Source organism: Impatiens glandulifera, chromosome 1, assembly GCF_907164915.1.
Source record: "Impatiens glandulifera chromosome 1, dImpGla2.1, whole genome shotgun sequence".
NCBI lineage: Eukaryota > Viridiplantae > Streptophyta > Magnoliopsida > Ericales > Balsaminaceae > Impatiens > Impatiens glandulifera.
This window is the reverse complement of record NC_061862.1, coordinates 19,016,500-19,042,561: the sequence shown is the minus strand read 5'-3', so window position 1 is coordinate 19,042,561 and position 26,062 is coordinate 19,016,500. Positions and strand designations below refer to the sequence as shown.

General features: G+C 35.5%; 1 pseudogene; it reads right to left on the bottom strand.

Annotated features, from left to right (window-relative positions):
* Positions 1-6,568: 6,568 nt before the first annotated feature.
* LOC124919844 lies at positions 6,569-13,927 on the bottom strand (annotated as a pseudogene).
* Between the last annotated feature and the right edge of the window lie 12,135 nt (positions 13,928-26,062).

Genomic DNA, 26,062 nt, shown 5'->3' with positions numbered 1-26,062 from the left:
TATCTCCTTGAGATGTAAACAAATAATGCAAGTTATTCTCTTTGTTGGTGTGTAGTAAGATATATACACATTTTCATTAACCAGAAACACATTTTCAGGTGCAATGGGACGAACCTTCATCCATTTTCCGTCTAGAAAGAGTTTCACTATGGGAATTAGAACCAATAGTGGCTGCAACTCCTCCAAACTCTCAACCTCTTCAGAGAAACAAACGAGCACGGCTGGTTGTGCTACCTTCTCCAATGCCAGATATTTTTGCATTTGGTATGATATCATGTCCGCAAGGTCATGGGTTCGAGTCTTAATGTTGCAATCACTTTGATAATCCTTCCGTCAGCTATTAGCCTCAAAAATCTTGTCTGAAATGTCCACACGAATCACATAGCAGACAGACCAGGAGCTGCACAAAAGTAAGTTACTCTTGTATCCATTGTTGTATTAATTTTTTCAAGAAAAAATATATTGTATTTTGGCTTTGGCTTTTGAAGAAGACAACGTCTTTCCATATGCCTGTGCCCATTGAGCTGAACATGATGCTACTAGGAATATGTATGCCCATTGACACAGAAGATCAACTGTCTTGGGGGCATCCATTATGCCAACTAAGTTCTAAGAATTCTTATACACAAAGCTTTGCTCTATTCTTTTCAAGTTCTACATATGTTTAGTTGTGCATATACATATTCTTATGTTTAGTTGTGCATATACATATTCTTATGTACATTTATTTTACTGATATTCTTGTCTTGAATGTGTAAAAAAAATGTATAAATAGAGGATGTTACAAATTGCGAAGATATAATACAAAAAAGAAGGGTCTTGTTAAATGTTCTTAGATAAACTTCTTTATTGTTTTTATAGATTTGATCTTAGTTTTATGGAATAGTTTATTTTGAGCATAATTCAATTAGAGTTTTATCTTCAGATATGCCAATCTTCAAATTTTCTTTTGTTAAGAGAAAATGTAATAAAATTACCCAAACTATTGCCAACATAAGTAAAGAATTATCTTAAACCGATTAAAAGAATATAATATAATTTTTTTTAAAAAGTATCATCCATGCGACCAAACATTCTCCCTACAAAGGATGAAGATAGATTTACAAATATCATTACTAAGTGAGCAATAAAAATTACAAGTTCAAAAGGAATGATTCTTCTAATTCGAACAAGATCAAAATGGTTAGCTCTACGTTAAATACTAGTAACTGTTTGTTCTGTTCCATCGACTATGTGAGGTTTTGGCCGAACTTTGACCTCGCTTCTTTTTATTCTTTCTTTTTTTTACGAATTGCAGAAACATTAGTTTCGAACACAACCTTTTCAGATTAGAATTTTGAATTGTATCTAAATGTACATCAAATGTCAAGATATAAAGAAAGACTGAAAAAGTAGGATCTGTATATAATTATTGTCAATTTTAACGCCATTAGCCAAAACAGTGGCTATGGACACACTAACAAAGCAACATAAACATATATAACAAAGAAAACAATAAAATAAAAGAATTTTATTGAAACATGTGTAGGGAATTTCCCTCCTAATCAATCAAAGAACTTAAGAAATATAACAGCAAGAAACTAATAAAACAACACAAGATTTGATATCGGAGTTCGACCCAAAAAAGATGGTCTACGTCTCCGTCGAGCTCTGTTACGAACTCGATTTCACTATCACAATTAAACGTTTCAGTTATACCTCGTTCTTCATATATATCAATCACACCTTTGAAATCTCTTACATTCTTGTGTGAATTACTCATATATATATATATATAAACAACTTGTCCTAACTAACTTAACAAACTTAACAAACTAAAGTCTTTGACACTTTAGTTAATTGGGCCTATTTAATTGGGCCTGACCCATCAACTCAATTTCAACAATCTCCACCTTGAGTTGAAGGGTCCTTCTCTTGTTCTAGTGAAATCGAATATGTTCATCACTTCATTGCTCGAAGCCTTCATTGCACTAAATATCTTGAACTCTAAGCAAATCCAAACAATGTCTGAATTTACTTAGAGGTAGTACCTTGGTTCCAACATCAGTCGGGTTATCTTCTGTTCCAACCTTGTTGATTGAAACCACCCCTTGTGCTATCTTCTCTCGAATGAAATGGTGCTTGATATCCACGTGTTTTGTTCTGTCATGGAACACGGGATTCTTGCACAAGTGTAGTGCACTTTGGCTATCTGTGAACACCGTCGCAGGTCCTTCGAACACCTTCAGTTCTTGCAGCAGACCTTGAATCCACATTGCTTCCTTTACAGCTTCAGTTGCTGCGATATATTCGGCTTCTGTTGTTGATAAGGCCACTACTGATTGCAATTGGCTCTTCCAACTGATACAGTTACCGTTCACCAAAAAATAGAAAGCCGAAGTTGATTTCCTTGAGTCTTTATCTCCTGCATAGTCTGAGTCCACGTAACCAATTACACTAACATCTGCTCCACTTCTTTTCTTGTAACATATCCCCACATTAGTAGTCGAGGCTATGTATCTTAGTAACCACTTCATTGCGAGCCAATGTTCACGGCCTGGACTCGCCATAAACCTGCTCAATACACTAATCGCATGTGCCAAGTCTGGCCTGGTACAAACCATTGAGTACATCACAGACCCAACTGCACTTGAATACGGAATCTTTTCCATGTAAGTCTGATCTGACCTGGTTTTTGCCGAGTTCACAGACGACATCAGATACTGATTCGTGATCGGCAACTTTGCTGGCTTGGCTCCTTGAATTTTGAACTTTTCAATCACCTTTTCGAGATAGCCTTGCTGGCTGAGAGTCATTACACCATTCTTCCTGTCTCTCTTAATCCTTATCCCAAGAATCTTAGCAGCTTTGCCTAAGTCCTTCATATCGAACTCGGAACTTAGAACAATTTTCAACTTCTTCACACTTGAAGCTTCTTTGCTGATTAGTAGCATATCATCTACATATAGCAGAAGATAATCAGCTTCAAGTATATTCTTCCCTCTAAAGTATAAACAAGTATCATAGCTACTCCTCATAAAGCCTTGTTGAGTAATAAACGCATCAAACCGTAAGTACCACTGCCTTGGTGATTGTTTGAGTCCATACAACGACTTTCTAAGCAAACACACCATGTTCTTCTCTTGCTGAACTTTGAACCCTTCTGGCTGCTCCATGTAGATGGTTTCCTCTAAATTTCCATGAAGAAACGCAGTCTTAACATCCATTTGTTCTAACTCAAGATCGAACTGAGTTACCAACGAGAGCATTATCCGAATGGTTTTGTACTTAACAACTGGTGAGAAGATCTCATTATAGTCCACTCCTTCCTTTTGAGAGAACCCTTTAGCAACTAATCTTGCTTTGTACTTGACCCCCTCTTGAATCGAAATACCTTCCTTGATCTTATAGATCCACATGCACTTGATTACAGATTGTTTGACAGGCCTTGGAACAATCTCCCAAGTTGAATTCTTATAAAGTGAATTCATTTCTTCCTTCATAGCTTCCATCCACTTGGATCTATCACTAGAACTCAAAGCCTCTTTGAAATCTTCCGGCTCAGTTTTGTCTAACTCAACTGCTGTCATAAACGCATATGCCAACATATCGGTATAAGCTGAGAACCCATACCTCTGGATGGGTTTTGGTTGCCTCCTTTCCCTGTCCCTTGCGAGTTGATAATTAGCTTCCGACTGAGCTGTAATTTCCTCGTCTTGTGCCACAACAGGTTCAACATCTGTACCAGTAAATTCCTCCTGATTATCAGCAACCATTTCAGTGTTTTGATCTGTAATCAATGGCTCCACCTGACCATGATCCCCTGCATTAATCTCCACTTGACCAGTCCTCTGCTCGCTTTTACCCAAATCACCTTGATTAGATTGATTCTGAGAGAGACACACAAACTCCTCTTCATTGAATACAACGTCCCTGCTGTTTATGGTTTTAAAACCACCAGACTGTTTTAACCACAGCCTATAACCTTTCACTCCTTGAGGATACCCAAGAAACACACACTTCACACTTCTTGGCTCTAACTTGCCTTCTTTTTGATGAGCGAAGGCTGTACATCCAAATGGTCTAAGATGAGACAAATCTGGAGGTTTACCTGTCCACATTTCTTCAGCAGTTTTGAACTCAATTGTTGTCGACGGACATCGATTCACCAAATATGCTGCTGTCATTACAGCTTCTCCCCAGAAAGACTTGGACAAACCTGCCCCGAAAAGCATGCATCGAGACTTATCTAACAAAGTCCGATTCATTCGCTCAGCAACGCCGTTTTGCTAGGGTGTGGATCGAACTGTTCTATGTCTTTGAACCCCTAGCTCACGACAATGACTATCAAACACTTCGTTGCAAAACTCTAACCCATTATCTGTTCTTAGGATCTTTAATTTTCTACCTGTCAGATTCTCAACCAAAGTCTGCCATGTTTTGAACTTCTCAAAAGCATCACTTTTGTGTTTCAATAGATAAACCCATACTTTACGAGAATAATCATCTACGATTGACAAGAAATACGAGTTACCTCCATGCGTCGATGTTTTCTCAGGACCCCATAAGTCTAAATGGACATACTCCAACACGCCCTTAGACTTATGAACCCCGGTCTTAAATTTCTGCCGATGCTGCTTGCCTAACACGCAATGCTCGCAAAAGTTTAGACCCTTGACTCTATCTGAGCCTAATATATTCTTGTCGCTGAGAATCTGCAAACCCTTCTCACTGATGTGACCGAGCCTCCGATGCCATATCGTGGCCTTCTTGTCTTCATCTGAAACTACAAGTGCAGACTGTCTCGACACAGTCTCACCAATCAGCTGATACAAACCTTCTTGTTTGATACCTTGCATCATTAACCTGTTTTCCTTCATTATCTTCATCTTCCTCGACACTATCTGATTTGTGTATCCTAAGTCATCAAGAATCCCGAGAGAGACGAGGTTTCGTGACAGCTGAGGCACAAACCTGACTTGTTTCAGAACCCTTACAACACCATCGAACATTTTTATGCTGACATCTCCAATACCTTTTACTTGACATGCATTGCTATTTCCCATCAGCACCTTGCAACCACTCAGTTTCTGGAAATTAGAGATCCAATCTTTTCTGTACGTCATGTGGAAAGTACAACCGGAATCAAGAACCCAGTCCCTCCTAGTATCTTCCATTGACGCCATTAAGACCTCTCCACTATCATAGCCATCACCATAATTCGCTGATTCTTTAGTCTCCACTTGCTTTTTCTTGTTATCTTTTAGCCAGCTATAGCAGTGGTTTCGAAGATGACCAACCTTTCCACAATGATAGCATTTTCTTGTTTCCGTAGATTCTGATTGTGATGTTTTGCTTTTCTTGTCTTTCGATTTGTTATTGGTGCGAGGTTGCCCTTTGAAGAAGTTTTTTCCTTTGGCCATATAATTCTCACCATTCGAACTTGCTTTCTTTTTTGTTCTTAATTCCAGCTCTCTCGACTTCAATGCCGAAATCACCTCTTCAAGAGTGATACTTGTTCGTCCATATTTGATTGCATTACGGACTTCTTTGTAGGATTCGGGAAGAGAGTTGAGGATTATTATTGCCTGGTTTTCATTGCTCATTGCTTCGTTCTCGCCTGAGTTTGCCAACTCGATATTGAGTTTCAAGAACTCATCAAGATTTTGAGTAAGAGTCTTTTCTTGCATCATCTTGTAACTGAACAACCTTTCCTTCAAGTAAATCTTGTTGATCAAAGATTTGGATTGGAACAGCTCGTCTAGGCGCCTCCACATCGATGCCGGAGTCTTCTCATTGTCTATCAACCGAATTACAGAATCTGAGAGATGGAAAATGATTGTACCAATCGCTGTCTCTGTCATCTCGATCTTTTGATCTTTATTCATCTCCATTGGCCACGAGACTGGTTCTTCTAGAGTTCGCAGAAGATGCTGCTGTGCCAAGAGAGCCCTGATTTTCCGCTGCCAAATGCGAAAATCTCCATTGCCATCGAACTTGTCAATGTCAGTCTTCATGCTTGAGATGGACTGCCACTGGAATTCCCAAGGTGCCGTTTTCTGTGTTGATCTTTTTCTTGTATAATATTGAACCTTGTCCACTTTGTCTCTTTCTGCGCCTGAGCCGGAATCTTCCTTATCCGTATCACTAGCCAGCATTAAAGACCTTTCCAAGATTCCTCAAGATTCTTCAAGATTGATTATAATCTTGCCCAAATCGAGCTCTGATACCACTGTAGGGAATTTCCCTCCTAATCAATCAAAGAACTTAAGAAATATAACAGCAAGAAACTAATAAAACAACACAAGATTTGATATCGGAGTTCGACCCAAAAAAGATGGTCTACGTCTCCGTCGAGCTATGTTACGAACTCGATTTCACTATCACAATTAAACGTTTCAGTTACACCTCGTTCTTCATATATATCAATCACACCTTTGAAATCTCTTACATTCTTGTGTGAATTACTCATATATATATATAAACAACTTGTCCTAACTAACTTAACAAACTTAACAAACTAAAGTCTTTGACACTTTAGTTAATTGGGCCTATTTAATTGGGCCTGACCCATCAACTCAATTTCAACAACATGTTTTATTGAAATGAATTTAGTGATAATAATAGAGGTACATAATCTTATTTATAGAACTATAGGGTAAGAATTAAAATAGAAATAGGATAATGACAATTAATTAAAGTTTATTATTATGAGAGTCTAGAAATTTTTTATCGGAATTTTGATTTCCGGCTTTGATTTCGTCTCGGATGGTTGCGGGCCAACAACAACTTTACATTTTTAACAAAAGCAAATATGTTGTTTGCCTTCAATGGCTTCCTTCAATTTGGTACCCTGCAATATATCATGTTCCAGTAGATCAAACCTCTTCCCTTAACTAGACATAGACATGTTCACAGTTTCAAAAAAAGAAAAAAAAAGAAAACTAGAGCTTCTCTATAGGTTATTGAAAGTAGATCAATATAAGCTTTTAGAAAAGTTATCAAATCGTCAACTAAAAAAAGGCTGGTAATGAACTCACCTGGGATCTAGCACACTCCCGAACAGTAAAGATCCTATCTTTGTTTGGGTGGGTCAGTGATAAGATTGGAATATTTTCATCCCAATCCAATCTTCCAAACAGACATTTCCACTGTTTTTTGCAGTGTTTGAAAGACACCAGATTATCAAATCCACAGTTTGTTCATTGCTCAATCAGACCTGTAAAAAGGTGATGTTATTTGCATGTGCTTCATTATTTTGTGCTATTTTATTATCAATGTGAAAGAAATGATAAAATCAGACCGAAAAGGAAGAAAATAAAATCCACAAATGCCTCGAATAATAAATAGTACTTTTCATAAATAAGATTTATTTGCTTCAAGGGCTTCCTTGAGTTTTGTCCCGAGAGCAAATGCTAGTGGTGGAGGGACAGCATTTCCAATTTGTCGGTGTTTGTGCTGAATATTCCCAAAAAGCTTGTAGCTATCTGAAAAGCCCTGCGACGTAAATATAAACATATATATATGGTCATGACATTATTTTTCATAAATTAATCAAAATAAAAACCTCAAAGGAGCTCATATCAACTTGGAGCTCTACTCTCTTAATAAATGCAGCATGTGCATGAACTGTTTTTGTTTTAGATTACATATTAATGTTTATTTAGAAAAGAAAAACTCATTCCTTTTCAACGAAAGTACTAGTCCCCAATATAAAACATAACTAGAACTTCTCCATAGGATAATAGTGATTCAATCAATAAGTTTTTCAAAAAGCTACATGCACATAGAATTAGCCCAAAGAAAGGAATCTAAGAATTTTGTTGGGAAAATAAGAAGAAAAAAGGCGGGTAATGAACTTACTTGTGATCTAGCACACTCGCGAACAGTAATAATCCTATCCTGGTTTGGATGGAAGCACATCCCAACCTTGCCCGCAGGTTGTGGGTTTGTGATAGAGGTTGGAAAATTTCTTTCCCAATCCATCCTTCCATACAGACCTTTCCACTGGTTATTCCTTTTTGAAGAGTTTAGCAGGAACCCAGGTATCAAATCCTTATATTGTCCTTTGCTCAAACGGACCTGTAAGGAGAAGATGTTATTTGATTGTTCTCAATTACTTAGTGTCATTTATGCTCAATGAGACAGAAAATAATGCAACTATTAGTAGTTACCTTCTCATTTGGAAGATCACGCCAATCAGCACCTGGACGAATAGGAATTCTTTTACATCTGATTAGATTAATCTCATTCATTTCTTTAGATATGTGATCTGTTAAAACTTCCATATTGTCTCTTATTATCTTCTGAAACCAGGATATTGGGTACACTCCATACTGCAGAAGCAAAAAAAAAGAAGTTGTTATTGTTTAATGTTTGTGATGTCAATCAGTCTTATTAAACCAAAGACAGAACACATACTTTCATGGATGTTACTGAAGCCCCACTGTTAACAGCAGGAAGATCGCCTATGGTATCTCGAACAGTGATTGAACGAAGTGGAGTACCTGATGAGGTACTTCGAAGTGAATGAACAGTTCTGTTTAAGTTGATATTAAGATTTGGAGTGGCAAATACATGAACTGGTTCAGGCCAATCAGGTAGCTTCTCACCAGGTGCGGCTGCCCATATAAATGTCCGCTTCCTCGATTGCAATATACCATAAGCCCCAGCTTCCAAAACGCCAAATCTCACCTGCAAATTAAAAAAAATATATACGTCAATATAAATGTCTGCATTTCTTTTATGGAAAAGGATTACAAAATTTCATAATTTCATAATTACATGAAAGTAGCCATGAAAACAACCTAACAAAAAGAATACAAGTCTTGATATTTAGAAGGAAATAATTTCTTTACATTTTAATTTCAGGAAAGAATACAAGTCTTGATATTTAGAAGGAAATAATTTCTTTACATATTTAGACAGAACACATACTTTCATGGATGTCACTGAAGCCCCACTGTTAACAGCAGGAAGATCGCCTAGGTACTTCTAACAGCAACATAATGTGAATGAACAGTTCTGTTTAAGTTGATCTTAAGATTTGGAGTGACAAATACATGAACTGGTTCAGGCCAATCAGGTAGCTTCTCACCAGGTGCGGCTGCCCATATAAATGTCCGCTTCCTCGATTGCGATATACCATAAGCCCCAGCTTCCAAAACGCCAAATCTCACCTGCAAATTAAAAAATATATATACGTCAATATAAATGTCTGCATTTCTTTTATGGAAAAGGATTACAAAATTTCATAATTTCATAATTACATGAAAGTAGCCATGAAAACAACCTAACAAAAACAATACAAGTCTTGATATTTAGAAGGAAATAATTTCTTTACATTTTAATTTCAGGAAATTGAGAATAAAGAAAAAGGCATCCATAAAAGAAACTGACTGTTGAAAATATGATTTACCTGATAACCCATCTCGATAAGTGATGCTAGGGTTAAGCGAAATGTCTGTCCTTTATTGAATGAAACAAAGTTCATCACATTCTCTAAAAGGAAATACTTGGGCCGGTAGTAATCCGCAAAAGATAAGAATGCTAAGATCATTTCACACTGAAGCTCACTCCAGGAGCTCTGATTAAATCTATTCATCAAAGAAAAACCCTGCAAATAGGTATACAAAACAATCTAAATACATTCAAGAATTCTTAAATAAACCTATAAAGAATTCTTAAATAAACCTATCAATAATCAGAATAATAAAGGATTGGGTTCAAAGATGAAAAAGGTCCTTAAAAGGTTGAAATATACATGAACTATTATTAACAAGGTCATTTAATTCAAAACACTAAATGTGCATGGGTCATTTCTGTTTCTTCAATGTTTGTTTAGTCAAAACATAAATGCATGAACCTTATGTCCTTTTATTTTTCTTCACTTTCTGCTTTGAAAAGTTGTTAACATGCAAGGAAAAACAAAAAGTCAAACATTCACGAAGAATCTAATCATTTACCTTTGAAATGTGAAAATATATATTAATAGAGTTGCCATGAATGAGACTTTAAATAATACAAACACCATACATACCAAATTGTTAACGTTGAATTGGTAACAATTATAGTATACCTGACATGGAGGTCCTCCATTTATGAAGTCAACTTGTCCCGGCATAGGCAATTTATTCATCAGCTTCTTATCAAGATTTTTGGCCAATTCTGTAGCCTCAGAAGTTGAAATGCAGTCATGGGAATCCCCACATGCATCCATGATTGCCCTAGATATCATCCACAAATAGTCAATTATTGAGGACATAAGGAGTTGCAACAATTCTAAAAACGGATAATAAATTATCCCGTCAGAAATAGAAAATGAAAAAATATATATATATACAAGGCAAGCAAAAGAATAGTGACATTACTTCATACCTTAGAATCACATTGCAATCATTGACTAACACAATTGTATCTGGATGATTTTGTCTGAAAGCTTTCCCGGCAGCTTTCTCATACTCAATGGCCCACTTGGTTTCACACACCCCTACAAAAAATATTCATAAATACAAGTGATGCCAATTTTACTAGAATCTATATAAGCTAATAATCATCAATTTTATCAATACAAAAAGTACTTGCCTGATTGTCTTAGCCCTTCCGATAGACCACCACAACCAGCAAAAATATCAAGGGTTGATAAGGGAGTAATGGGATTATCCTTCCTTTTGTTTTTGTTTCCTATTGCATCTATACCTTTTGAGAAACTTTCTTTCATATGAGTTGGCAACTGTAGAAAAATAGCAAACTTAAATGAGAAGTGGACATTCCTCATATATATTGTAAAAAATATTTAATTACCTGGTCGATTTTGCCACTTTTATGATCAAAAAAACAATCGCAGTAGAAGATATGATCGAAAACTCCCAAAGGCTGCACATGTGAAACATCTTGTTTTCTCCTTATTTCACATTTACCCTTAATTGCTGTTATAGGAAGACTCACTATTTCTCCACTGTAGTATACCTACATAATTATCAAAGAAGAGTCAAAAACACATACAAGATAATATAAAGGAAAATATCCATATTTACAATTATATTTATTTTTAATGAAATAAATAATCACGTGACATTAAAATTACCTCTCGAATATTGGATCGATATGCTATATCAGCAGAAATGTCCTCTGGTCTGAAAAATCTTCGAATTTTAACCCTAAGGGATTTATGATCCACTTTTCTAGTATTATTTCTAGCTACGATTTCCACTAGTTGACCAACGACGTAAGCTTTCAATCCCACGTTTCTTCCTCCCTTGAAAATTTCACACTTTTTTTTGTTAACTTCAAAATAAGAAGGACCCAAATATAAAAAACCATTGAGGTAATACTCATCTCCCATAAATGTGAAACCAGTTGAAGTAGAATCTATCTTAAACATCTCTTTCTCCCTTAGAATTCTATTTTTTTCACAAGAATGGCACATCCCAGTACCAAGGCCTATGGTATCTTTCTGAAAAGAGAAGAAACCACCCTCATCAGGGCAATATAGGAATTTGCAGAAATATTCAACAGACAAACCTTTATTTTTTCTATCTTCAGCTTTAACCCTGTCTAATTTATCCCAGATAGAATTTTCCTTCCTATGCTGATAACCCCATGGCATTGAGCGGATCTCCACAACTAAGTTTTGCACAATATCACTTAGATCAAATACCAAACAATTATTTGTCAAAAATACTTCCCTTTCATTGGCAGTATCCCCGAGAACTGTCTGAAACCCTTTTACCATCAATCTACCATGAGCCATCTTTCTTGCATTTGAATTCTCAAAAAAATATTCAATTAGACAAATAGAAGGTTCCACCAACTTATTTGACTCAACAAGCACGGAACAACCTATCGACACAACACTTGCACGAACTATCGCTTTCTTATAAATAACATTACCGTCATTCATTCCAACTGCCTCTCCATCCCATCTAATTTCTCCGTTCGAAGTGTGTGAAGTCAACTGATCCGGCTTTTCACAATGGCAGATGGTTAGGATTTTAATTTCTTCTTCGAGCTCTTGTTTATCGTCGTCTGGTTGCATCTCGTCAGCTTCATGTTCCCTCTCGTCCATCTCAGAATCGGCCAAGTCATTATAGCAAGATGCTCTAAAGATTCTATGGACCAGTTTTGTTATAGTGGCTGGCATAGCCATTTTTTTCGACTTTGTTGAAGCCAGCATTCGTGCACTTGGATTCAGATTCCTTTTATCCTTATCTATTACTGCATTTTTCTTCAATAGCCACTTGGTATGATGTCTTTGTTCCATTTCTTCGTTAAGACCTTTCGCGAAAGAAGATCTTTGTATGGATTGATCCGGGAACTCAACAAACTATTGCAAGATAATTTGTCCATGAACTATTACATACCTCTCCACTGTTTTTGGATCAGATGAAATGTAAGCTTGATGATTCTTCTCAAATTCAGCAACTTTCTTAATGACTTTAGAGAAAGAAAGACGCGAAACTCTGGGTTGTTCTTTTAGCATGGTGATGATGCCAATAGCAAGCCTTGCTGTTTTTAGCACTGGTTCATACCATGGAAGATATTGTTTTGATGGTTTTCCAAGTCTATACCTACAAACAAAGGGGAGAAGAGAAGATCAAAATATGATAAATAAACTTTTTTTGCAAACACATTAAATAATAATATATCTTACCATGCCAAATCTGTTCTGATTGAGATAAAGATCATTGAAGGCTCAAATTCAATCATCCATTCCTTTATTGCACTCAGGTATATTGGAATTCCCTTCACGTCAGAATTGTCTTCTCCATCAAGGAGATACTCACTTCCATCATCATCTTTCATTTTACCCGATCCAAAAATTACTACATCCATATTTGCACAAGATCTCATCGGTAGGAGCTCCAAGCTAATGAGGCGAGAATCCGAATTATAGAGAGACCAATTGTGCAAGATTGCTTTAGGAAGTTCATTCGAGCTACTTGTCTTGTAACACTCATCAAAGATGAGATACTCATCAATTTCCTGAAAAGTAGATTTATAATATGCAGGGAGTGGATAGTCATTTGCAATCTCATCTTCTTTAGTTTTTTATATAATACTTTTTTGCTGGAGCAGTTGTGCGCTTCCTCTTGCTTTGACTCTTATGTTGCCATGATTTTTGTTTGTGGAAGTCACAAACCAATTTTGGGACTATCCCTATATCATCAACATGAGCTGACTGACTCTCTTGCTCTTTAGCCTCTTCCTCGATCTCCAGTGAACTTTTATGATGTGTTATCATAACTGGCATTGATGATGAAAGATTTTTACATTCATCCCTAAGGGATGTAAGAACAGGAAGCCCACAAAAGAGCTGGTCATTTTTCTTAGATGAATAATCCAAGCTAGTTAGTTGTTTGTAAATGAACTCACCATTTGAAATAATGAATTTCCTAACTGATAAACCTTGAGAAATATTCTTACGTCCCCTCATTGAGTGGACAACCTTCCAGAGTAATTCTTCATAACTCATATTCGGATCGCCTCCGTTAGATCCATTAAGTTTATTGAATATTTCTATACAAACATAAGCTTTTTCATAGAAAATATCATACAACTCTTTGTAGCTACTAGCCGGCTTAACAGATTTGTAGTCAGCTATTTTAGTTGACAACCAGACAACTGGTGAACCATCCTCATAACCAGATATTTCCCATGTTTCCACACGTCCAAAGGTCAAGCATTTTATTCCTTTCTCCTTGTGCTTGTTGGAACTTTCTTCGAATGGTAATATACGACCAGAAATGAAAATGTCCGTCACTTCCAACATTTCTACATGTTGTGGTTTTCCATTTACATCGTGGAGGACAAAGTCTATTAACCTTCTATTAGGTCGAGGATCATCAACCCCTCTTGTTAAGGCAATAGCTTCTACTTCCTCGTTTACTATTTGATCTATTCTCTTGGGTATGTGGCGTGTTTTAGTGTGATTCTTAGATCCACCCATTCCTGTAACAATAATAAATTTGTGAATTCAGAAAAAGTATGTCAAATAAAAAATAAAAAAATGCACAAACCCTGAAGACTGAAAGTACAAAACTAGTTTCTTTTTGTTTTCAAAACTAGACTGCAGGATCAAAAGAAACATAGTATTATGTAAAATTACAATTGATACAACATATGCATGTACAAGAAATATATTGAACTAAAAATATGGACAACGAATGTCTCAATTTCTCGTTGATATAAGCTTGGAACTTATATTATAAATTAAAATAAGCCATCAACATATTTGATAAAATCAAAGTCATCATTTTTTAATGGAGAGAAACGACAAACTTTCTTTCCATCGACTAGAAGATTCTTGTCGTTTTTTGGTACTTGTTATAAATAGGATATTGTAATAATAATAACAACCACTTAATATAGATTTATTCCAACATTACAAAGGATTCTTTTGATAAAGGTTAGTAGGATCGAGTTCCTTCAAACATAAATAATTAAATTTGTTGAGATGTATGCTTTGTCTAGCACCAGCGAGACTATCAATGATAACTTTTATTTTCTGCAGATATTAGGGGTCATTGGGGATGAGCCCTTATTTACGGTTTGGAGCTGGAAACGAAGCTGCATCAGACGAGCTTGATAAATGAGAATGTGTGTTCTAAAAGAGATTACAGAACGTGGTGCATGCAGGATTTGTCAACCACTTGAGCTAGGATGAGTTATGAAAGGGTGGAGAGAAACCAGAAAATGATCACAAAATAAAGTGAAAATGTATAAATATGGACAGATTAAAGTTACATAGTTCTGTTCCATGTATCTCACTTTTTTTTGGTTTGACACGTGTAATAAGCTCTACAGTTCTTTTCTTTCTTTCTTTAGATTCATTTTTTATCTTTTCAGGAGTAAACTAGTACAACATTACATATCACAGTCATGAAAGATCTAAGTATTTTAAATAAATAATTAACCATCATATATTTAAATAATATTTACTCACGAATATGAATATATATATATACTTTTAAATGGTCCGGTAAGACTCTATCCATTATTGAACTCTCAAAACATACATACACAGATTTGCTTAGCCAACAATTGCAAATTGAAAACCAAGCAATATTGTTCATGCATAAGTAAAAAAGGCTTTACAGCAACAAAAATATAATTAATGGCCAAATCCTTTCTTGGACATTGAGTCAATCCATTTCTAAAATCAGAAATTCCCTTAACTTAATTTATATTAGCAAAATTGGCATGCTCAAAAAGATCACTTACCATTCCCAATCTACACTTTTTTTTTCTTCTGAAAATCATTAGGATCCAAGAAAAATGAAAAATACAACAGCATGAAGTATCTATCTATCATATCAGTGAAAGAAAATAAGGTTTACCTTGCTAAAGCAGCAAAATCCCTCTGGTTCTCTAAAGTGAATCTTGACAGACAACTGCAAAAGCTATCTTTGTGTCTGATAAATGAAAATTACAGTAGTTTGATATCTATCAATCAGTGAAAGAAGAAAATAAATTTTACCTGCAGCAAAATCCCTCTGGTTCTCTTAGTTGATTCTCTCTGTTTCTGAATTCCCGTTCTCCCCGATTCGGCAAGCCAATTTTTTGTTGCCAATACCGTAAGTATAGGGAAATTAAACCCTCCATTTAATACATTTAATAGATTCTCATAATCAGGCGTAATCTTATAAAGATTCATCTTCTTTTTTAAAGTCAATAAATTTATTAACTTTACTAGAAAAGTTAATAAATGACATTAATAATACTAATTGCAACCAAATCTCCGGAGATTTCCATCTCAATCCAAAGAATGAAATAAATTTATGATATCGCAAAACCGAATAGGGCTCAAGGAATTTGGGTATTTCACCATTTTTACTTTGGCTTCAAAAGTTAGAGAGTTGAAAGCCAATTTGGAAGCAGCCAAGCCACCATTAACAATAACTCTCGAAAGTAATTTACTGAAAACCTTAAATTTCGTTTTTTTTGGAATTGGTATGTATACATAGCGACTGTGGGTGTGACTAACCTTTGTGAGAACAAATAGAGTGAGAGTGAGAGAGATGTCCTAACGGAAACAGTTGTTGCAATTTTTACCCTTTTACTCTCCACCAACCCAAGAAGCTATCTAGAAAAAAATTCAAGTCATAAAAGTTGTCTAAGTAAACAAAGATAAAATTAACACAAACTTTGTCTTGCTCTTGATCAATGTATTTGTCTTATTTTCTTGTTTTTGATAGTTAGGTCTTTATTTAAGGCTCTATTTTTTCCTTAACTTCATGTTTTGGTGTTAAACTTAAAAGGAAATTTGTATTCATTTAAAACATGAACTTTTTAAAAGAATCAAATAAATTTTATCAAACAAAATTTTAAAAATAATATACAAAATCTCATATCCCTGGTTATCACAAAATCCTTGCAACCCATTATGTAAAGAATCATCTTGAAACTTATATTTACTTCAACTTCTTATTATTATAAATAAAACTATTATAATTTGCTTGAAGAATAAAAGGCAATATAAACTCATTCAATGACTTTGGCATTCAACATCTCGATTTTGTAGCCATTAGAAAAGCAAGATCACTCACTCCCTTATTGGAAGTAGAAATTAGCAAAAAGTTTAAGATTACCATTAATATCTACTGATAGGAACAAGAATGAATATATCAATTAATAAATAACAGAGCAACTTCAATTCAAAGAAACTTATTTAATGATTTGATAGAAATAAAAAACAAGGAAATTCGACTAAACTTAAATTTGGACCGCTATTTGGAAAAGCTTTCAATTTTATTCATATAACTGACCTATCCTAGCTCTTCCACCATCCAAATTTAAAAGGGTACACATTTTAGAATGAAGTTAGGTATCGGGCGAAGTATTTGAATTACGGAAAAAATGTATTAAGGTCATTTTTATTCTGTGTCTATTTCACTTTTGTTCTCATACAATCTAAATAACCATAGTTGGGGTTTTCATCTCAAATGGCCATCGATCAATTCTTTGATGTCCAAGCATAAAGAAGCTCAGTTATTTGAACAATCCGGTGTGCACTAAAATTTGTTATGAATTGTTTCACAAGAAATTAATCAAAAGATAGGGTATTTTGTGAGAAGAGGGTGTGGAAAAGAATTTCATTTATTGTTTTGAATTAACTTTTAAAAGATAGGGGGCCTTCTTTGCGACCCTACTCTTGGTCGCCTTGAACAACTCGGCGAAATCCAAATCAACGCAGAAATAAATCGCAATATCTAGGAACATTTAAGACACTTTGGGGAGCTTAGTTTTTCTAATTGTTAGAAACCAATAAGAATAACCAATAATGGAGATGAAAAAATACAGATAGAATGGAATGAAAAACAGTAGAGTTAAAGTGGGAAGAGAATATGAATAAGGTGATATAGGATTTGTCATTGTGGCTACAATATTCAACAAACATAAGATATCACTGATTACCCTTTATATACTACATTTGGTAGGCATAACTATTACATAAAATGGCCCATGGTTTTAGAGAATAATAACTCATGGAAGATAAGAGGTTTCGGATATATATACATCTACATAGCAGAATATTATGCACATGCAACCATATGAAAACACTTTATGCGTATGTCTCACTAAGTTTTTTTCCAAACGTGATCTCATCAGTTCCTTTAATAAATGCTCATCACACATCATCATAAGAAAAAGGAATGGAACCGAGGGCTTACAGATATCAAATTGAACGAATTCATCTGCTAAAAGTAACAGGTAAATGTTCCATGTTTATCAAGTGTCAGATAGATTAGCAAAAGTAGTATTGAAAATCATAAAACGTCCACATTATCTCATCACAGTAGCAAATGACAAACGGGAAAAATAACTGTTTTTAAGTCTTAACGGTAACACAATAAAGAAGACGAAAAGTTGAACACAAAGACTACTTCTTTTGATAAGGAAACCACTTTCAGTAGTGAGAGTTACCAGAATACAAAATCATGGCATAAATCTATCTGAAACTTGACTAGTAAATAAAGGGTATGAACCTGAATCGGACTTTTTTTCATGTAATCTTCATACTGGGTGCCAAATGTGTCTAACATGGCAGCTTCCTCCATTTTGCCTTTTGCTGATAGTACATCAAACAGACTGTAACTATGAACAATGCACTCATAGGTGCTCTTAGCGCAGCACAATATGAGACAGACAAAAGCATCATAGATGCATATATTGGAGGTCGAACCCATCTGAATGGACCAAACTGCACGACTGCAGTTGGCTCTACCACTTTCTCAGAATAGTTAGCAAGGTATAATATGGAATTGTATTGGACAAACAGAGTAACCATTATCAAGCTCCAAATACACAGATTGCTCCACCCACCTGGAATAAGATGTAGTTCTGGTCCTTCAAAAGCTGCAAGCCAATGGTCAATCAGGACTCCAGCACTAAACAGGACACGATAGTAGTCTCCCATTTGGGATCGTGCTGGCGAGGATAGTAGTCTCCGTACAATCGTTTCCTAGCACTCACGTTGAAGAAAAAGAAGTAATGATAGACGAAGAAGAACACAAATGGCCAGCCTTCGAGGAAACCGTTGAAATGAGCTGGTGGAACAATTGTCGGCCAACTAAACACTGAAGTGACAAACCCGAGTTGTTGAAACAGTGCTGGAAACGAAAGTTTGATCCCACAGACAACGATAAAAAGCGAGGATGAAATCGGGTTGTTGAGTTGGAATTACCAAAGGCAGAACCTTTAAAAGATGTCTGAAAAGCCCCAATCTTTTCCCGGCTGAAGACTGACGATTTGCACGCCAGATATGGTATAAGCGAAGAGTATAAGGAGTTAATTTAGTGCAGTATGCCATGGGGGAGCTGGGAGCATAGAAGTGAAATTTGGGTTGTTTTAAGATTCGATAAACCTGTAAAAGAAGTTGCCCAGAATCCTCCAGAAACTAAATAAGGGTTTTTAGTGTACGAATATGATCGACAATGCGAATCACTTTCTGTGTGTATCGGAAGCTTCTACTAGAATAAATAATGTCAAATAAGGAACGCCTATCTCTCTCCACCTCCCACCGTCTCTCTCAAAAAATAAAACTTTGAATTTGAACAAAATTAAATTATTACTACACTTTTTTTTTTTTAATAGATCCCAATAATCTTGTAAGTATCAATTTGTTTTATTGGTTCTAGGAAAAACGCTTTGTTTTGGATCCATTCATTCTTTTTTAAATTTATTTGCTTAGATTTCTTTCGAATCTCATAAAATTGGACGAAAAGATCACTCTTTTCAAGGTTGTCTCTCTAACGTGAGATGAAGAACCAAATGTAAGATTCTAACCAAAATGAGACATCTCACCGATTTAAGAGTCGTCGCTTAATTTGTTTTTAAAAAATTAGGAAATAATATTTTTTTAAAAATAAGGGTTCGGTGTTTGGTGATGCGTGGAAAATGATCTCGGCGATATGGTTCAAAATAATTGGCCTCTTCGAAACAAACGTGAAGATTCTTACCCTAGTGTTTGAGTTTAAAATCTATTAAGGGTGTGTTTGATGATGGGGAATTGGAATTGGAATTGGAATTGTAATTCTAATTCCAATTCCATGAGAATTGGCATTGAATTACAATTCAATTCCTATGTTTGAAAAAATGACAGAATTGTAATTCAATTCTAATTCCTATGTTTGGGAAAATGATAGAATTGTAATTCAATTCTAATTCCAATGTTTGTAAAATAAAATATCGGTTCAAAATGTTAACTTTTAAAATATGTTTTGACGTTTGGGCACGTTTAATACGTTTTTGACATTTTTTCACATTTTCACACATTTTCACGTTTTTCATACGTTTTAACACGTTTTTCATATTTTTCACACATTTTTCACGTTTTTCACGCGTTTTTCACGTTTTCACACGTTTTCCACGTTTTTCAAACGTTTTTCACGTTTTTCACATGTTTTTTCACGTTTTCACACGTTTTCACACGTTTTTACACGTTTTCACACGTTTTAATACGTTTTCACGTTTTTCACACATTACAACACGTTTTTCACACGTTTTTCACGTTTTCACACATTATTCACACGTTTTTCACGTTTTCACGTTTTTCAAACGTTTTAACACGTTTTACACATTTTCACGTTTTTCACGTTTTTCACACGTTTTCAAACGTTTTCACGTTTTAACACGTTTTTCACACGTTTTTCACGTTTTTCACGTTTTTCACACGTTTTTCACATTTTTCACACGTTTTAATACGTTTTCACGTTTTTTACACGTTTTAATACGTTTTCACGTTTTTTACACGTTTTAATACGTTTTCACGTTTTTCACACATTACAACACGTTTTTCACGTTTTTCACACGTTTTTCACATTTTTCAGACACTATTCACACGTTTTTCACGTTTTCACGTTTTTTCACACGTTTTAACACGTTTTACACGTTTTAACACGTTTTACACGTTTTAACACGTTTTACACGTTTTAACACGTTTTACACGTTTTTCACACATTTAACACGTTTTCCACGTTTTCAAACGTTTTCACGTTTTCTACATGTTTTAACACGTTTTTCACACGTTTTTCACGTTTTTCACACGTTTTTCACGTTTTCACGCTTTTCACACGTTTTAATAATTTTTTCACTGTTTTCACGTTTTTCACGTGTTAAACGTGTTAAAACGTGTTAAACGTGTTAAATGTGTTAAAAATGTGTCAAACGTGTCAAAAACGTAAAAAACATGTGAAACGTGTCAACGTGTTAAAAACGTTTTAAACGTGTTAAAAACGTTTTAAACGTGTTAAAAACGTTTTAAACGTGTTAAAAACGTATTAAACGTTCCAAACATGTGAAAAATGTGTTAAACATGCCAAAACGTGAAAAACGTGTTAAACGTGTCAAAAATGTTAAATGTGTTAAAAACGTGAAAACATGTTAAACGTGTCAAAAACGTAAAAAAATGTGTTAAATGCGTCAAAAACGTGAAAACGTGTTAAACGTGTCAAAAACGTGTTAAATATGTGAAAAACTTGTTAAACGTGTCAAAAATGTGATAAACGTGTCAAAAACGTAAAAAAATGTGTTAAATGTGTCAAAAACGTGAAAACGTGTTAAACGTGTCAAAAACGTGTTAAATATGTGAAAAACTTGTTAAACATTCAAAAACGTGAAAAACGTGTAAAACGTGTCAAAATTGTGGTAAACGTAAAAAAAAACGTAAAAAAAAACGTGTTAAATGTGTCAAAAACGTGAAAACGCGTTAAACATGTCAAAAACGTAAAAAAACGTGTTACATGTGTCAAAAACGTGAAAACGTGTTAAACGCGTCAAAACATGTTAAATATGTGAAAAACTTGTTAAACGTGCCAAAACGTGCAAAATGTGCCAAAACATAAAAAACGTGTCAAACGTGTCAAAAACGTGTTAAACGTGTTAAAAACGTGAAAAACATGTTAAACGTGTCAAAAACGTGTTAAACGTGTCAAAGACGTGAAAAACGTGTTAAATGTGTCAAAAACGTGTTAAACATGTCAAGGACGTGAAAAACGTGTTAAATGTGTCAAAACGTGTTAAACGTGACAAAAACGTGTTAAACGTGCCAAAACGTGTTAAACGTGTTAAAAACGTGAAAATCATGTTAAACGTGTCAAAAACGTGTTAGACGTGTCAAGAACGTGAAAAATGTGTTAAATGTGTCAAAAACGTGTTAAACGTGCCAAAAACGTATTAAACGTGCCAATAACGTGTTGAACGTGCCAAAATATGAAAATATGTTAAACGTGTTAAAAACGTGTAAAACGTGTTTAATGTGTGAAAAACGTGTTAAACATGTCAAAAACATGAAAAACGTGTTAATTTGGAATTACAATTCCGACCTAAAAAGATAGGAATTGAGAATTATCAAATTACACTATATTGAATTCCATTGGAATTCTAATTCCAATTCCAATTCTTAATATTAAAGTGTCTAACAAACATAAGAATTGGAATTGGACCCTCCAATTCCAATTCCAATGCCAATTCCAGGGTTATCAAACACACCCTAAGAGATTTCCTTAATCCAAAAAATGAAACAAATGTATGATGCGGAAAAACTAATAGGGTTTGTGGAATCGTTAATGATAATTTATTATACAGGTAGAATCAAAGTTTATAATAGTAAACATATTTTCCACATATTAGTTTTTAAGTGCATTTTAAACATATCATATTTAGTAGTACTAGTAGCAGTGGATTAGCAGTTAATTTATATTTTCAATTTTATTTTAATTATTGTTAATTGATCTTATATGTTATCCTTAGTAAATGAAATAACTCGGCTCTAAAAACTCTTTTTACAATTGGTATCATAACAAATTGATCAAGAGAGAAAAATTGAGAGGTTTTGAATCCAACGGTGAGAAAATGTAACAAATTGATCAAGATTCATCTTCAATTGAATAGTCAACAAATTTGTTATTGTCGCCCACTACATCTCTACCGAGAAAGTTAATAAATGCATATATTGGATACTAATTACACGAAAAAGTTAATAAATAAAAATATTTTAATAGTAACGGGCAACATCCAAATGGTAGAATCAACTAGAGATTTCTCTAATCCAAAGAAGGAAAGAAATGTATGATGTGACAAAACTTAATATGGTTTGGGGAATTGTTAATGATAAGTTTTTATTAAGTTTATAAAAGTGCACGTATTTGCACATATTAGTTTTTAGTGTAGTTTAAATTTATCATATTTAGTAGTGATAGTATTAGTGGGTTAGCAATTAGTTTATATTTTTAATTTTATTGTAAGGATCTTATAAGTTATCCTTAATTAATGAAATAACTGTGTTAATAAACTCTTGTTACTATTGGTATCAGAATAAAAAATAGATCAAGAAAGTGAAATTTAGAGGTTTCGATTTTGAAGTTAAGAAAAGGCAGCGAGAGCACAAAACTGTGAAGAGAGAAATTGAGGGGTTTCAGTCGAAGTGAGAAAAAATGTTGGAGAGCACAAAACTGCGAAGACATAGAAGATGAAACTAGACTAACAAGATTTTCTAACGTTTGATGAAAAACATTACGGTCATTAGTCTGAATTAATGAAAATCTTATACGGGCAAAACGTTGTGGGATTTGATCGAGAAAGATGTTAGGATCGGGGACGCCCTTGGAGGACCGGGGGTGTTTTTCCGGTTTTAAGTAAGGGAGGCCGCTTACAACAACACACACAACTTGGTGATAGTCCGGTTAGAGACTAAAACCGTTCTCAGCACTGCACAGCCTGTCACAGACTCTTGAACCGGTGTTCAAGGGCGGAAGTGTCTGTTTCAGGTTGAAGCAACGTTTGCGACTTTTAGATGATGTTTAAGGAGGAAGATGTTTAATGAGAGTGAGTGACCGGTTTTGGAAGTATGATTGGTTTGCGGTTTTATGGTAAGATAGCGGGAAATGAAAGCGAAATGAAAGAACACAAGACACGGAAATTTGTTTATGGATGTTCGGAGCAAACCCTCCTACGTCACCCCTTCTTCTCAGGTTATGAGAAGGATCTCCACTAACTCTTTAGAGTTACAGTTTACACTTCCGGTCGAGCCCAACTTCTCTACTCGCCGGTTACACCAAACTCACACTTTGATGTAATACAACACAACACAATAATCACACACAAGGATTTCCGGTTTTAGGCAAACCGACTTTAGAATATAGAACTTTATCTCTCTAGAATTGAATGCTTTATGACTTTCACAATTTCAACTACTCAATTTCTCGTATTCACTGCTGCATTAAATGAAGACGTTTGATCTTCCTTTTATAGCTGAAAGTAGCTAACGGCTACTTTCTTCTCTCTCTTGCGGATTGGTTGACCATTAGCACGCCTATCTGCAGGAGGATTTCTTGCACGCTTCAACTTCCTCGACACCTGGCATTCATGCAGGTGACTCTGAGCAGATGATGACATAACCGGTTTTCAGATTGATACACGTGTTGAACATCCGCTTCCGGTCGTCAGCATCGGATCACCAAGGCATCATTGCATTCCTCCCATGCTTCTGATCGGATCCGATCTTCTTTTATCTTTTCGAGACACGTTTCCTCCGTCACAGTACGTCACTCTTGAGATTTGAATCTTCTGACTTTTGATCTGTACTTTCCGGTTTCTGTGTCTTTGTGCATTATGATCCGGTTGAAGTGTATTCTTCTGTTCTTTGCTAACCGGTTGCTTGAGGAATTGAAGCCGGTTCCTGTGATCATTTGTCTTGATCACTTGAAGCCGGTTTCTTTGATGTAATAGCAGCTGGTTATTGATGCACGATTTCCGGTTCCGGTTTGTTCAGTACCTGCACATGAAGTTTAATTTCTGTTTAGTTTGTCTGGCCGGTTCCAAAATTAATCTACTTAATTTTTCTATCAATTTCTCCCTTTTTGATTATTTAGAATAAATATTCAAAAATTGTAATGTGTGGCCGGTTTTAAGAAAATTAACTTACTTAATTTTTCTATCAATTTCTCCCTTTTTGATTATTTAGAATAAATATTCAAAACTTGTAATGTATGGCCGGTTTTAAAGATTTTGTTTGAGAGAAACGTGTTTGAAAAACATGTGTTTGGTTTTTGATAAGTGTATGTTTTGAAAAATATGAGAGATAGGTGAACTTGTATGTTTTGAAAAACATAGACAATATGTTTTGAAAAACACAAAAGATAGCAAGAGTGACCAAGTTCTGAAACACATCAAAGACATAATTGTTTAAAGTAGTTATGGAAATAGAGTTTAAGGCTTGGATGATCCCCCCTTGTCTTGCTCCTTTTCCAGTTCTTTGTCCAGACGTTTCCTTGCTTCTTCTATTCTTGCTCTGTGCTCTCTAGCACGTCTGTCAGCATCGATTACCAAACCGGCCCATACACTTGAATGGCCGGGGACCTTTTTCCTGAGGTTGAAATTGGCGCAAATTGGTTTTGGCGGTGGACGAGGTGGAACAGTCAAGGGTCTGCAGCTTGGAGTTGCGGTGGATTCTCCGGTTGACCTTCTTTTTCTTCTGTTGAGTTCCTCCAGATCCTCTTCTTCTTCTTCATCAAGCGGTTCCGCATTTAACGCAACCGGTTCGGCCGTCTTCAATTCTGCCCTTCTCATCACGTCTTTAACCGCGCTTCGTTTCTTTTTGTTCCGGGTACTCATGGAATGAGATGATTGACCCTGTACCGGTTCCTGAGCGTTTGCCTGCTCCTCTTCATTGCATTGTTGGGCCAGCTCATGATCCTTGTCTTCTAGTTCCTTCTGAACCCGTTCTCTTTCAATCTCTTCTTCTTGCAGCTTCCGAGCGGTTTCAGCATCTTTTTCGATTTGAGTTTGTGTTGATCCGACTTGAGCTTTGGACATTTCACCGATCTGGATTGCCATTGCTTGCAGCATGTCCAGAAGTGGAGCGGTTGTGGCTTTCACAGACTCGGAGATCATGGCTTGAACCGTTGTTTGCATTGATCTATCCATTATAGTTTGTAGGGAGCTTACCATTTTATCTTCGGCGGCTGAGATTCTTTCTTCGGTTACCGCTTTGAAGTTCCCTAGGCATGAATTAACGGTTTCCGCCACTGCTTGCTTAATGTGATCGACGTCTAGAGTTTTGATAGGTTGAGTGGTTTCTTGTTCCGGATTTTCAGATGTGCCGGATGTTTCCCCATTTAGAAAGAAAGGCCTACTTTGATATTGCTCAGGATTATTGAATTGACGTTTGCAGGTATCCCACCATTTCTTATCAAGGCGTTCGAAGCTTCGCACAAGCCGTTCTCGTACTTCAATAAATCGCTCTGCCATCTTCATTTCAATCGGTTCCAGATCTTTTCCTTGACATTCTTGAAAGGCATTCTCAACAGCCTGTAACCGCACGTTTTCAAGAATTACTGGAGCTTTGTTAAGTGCCGGTTGGATTAGTTGGGTGTTGGCTAACTCAAGTGCCTGTTCTTCTAGCTGGATGAGTGCGTCCCATTGCTTGTTTCCACTGAAACCTGGAAGCATGTCGGATAATTTGGTCTCACTTCGGAGCTTCACCCACCGAATATATGGAGCCAACGCTTCACTTGCACCCTTATTCATATCTTGAATAAATTCATCATATAGTTCATTCTCTTGCTCCAAGGTGTATTCATAT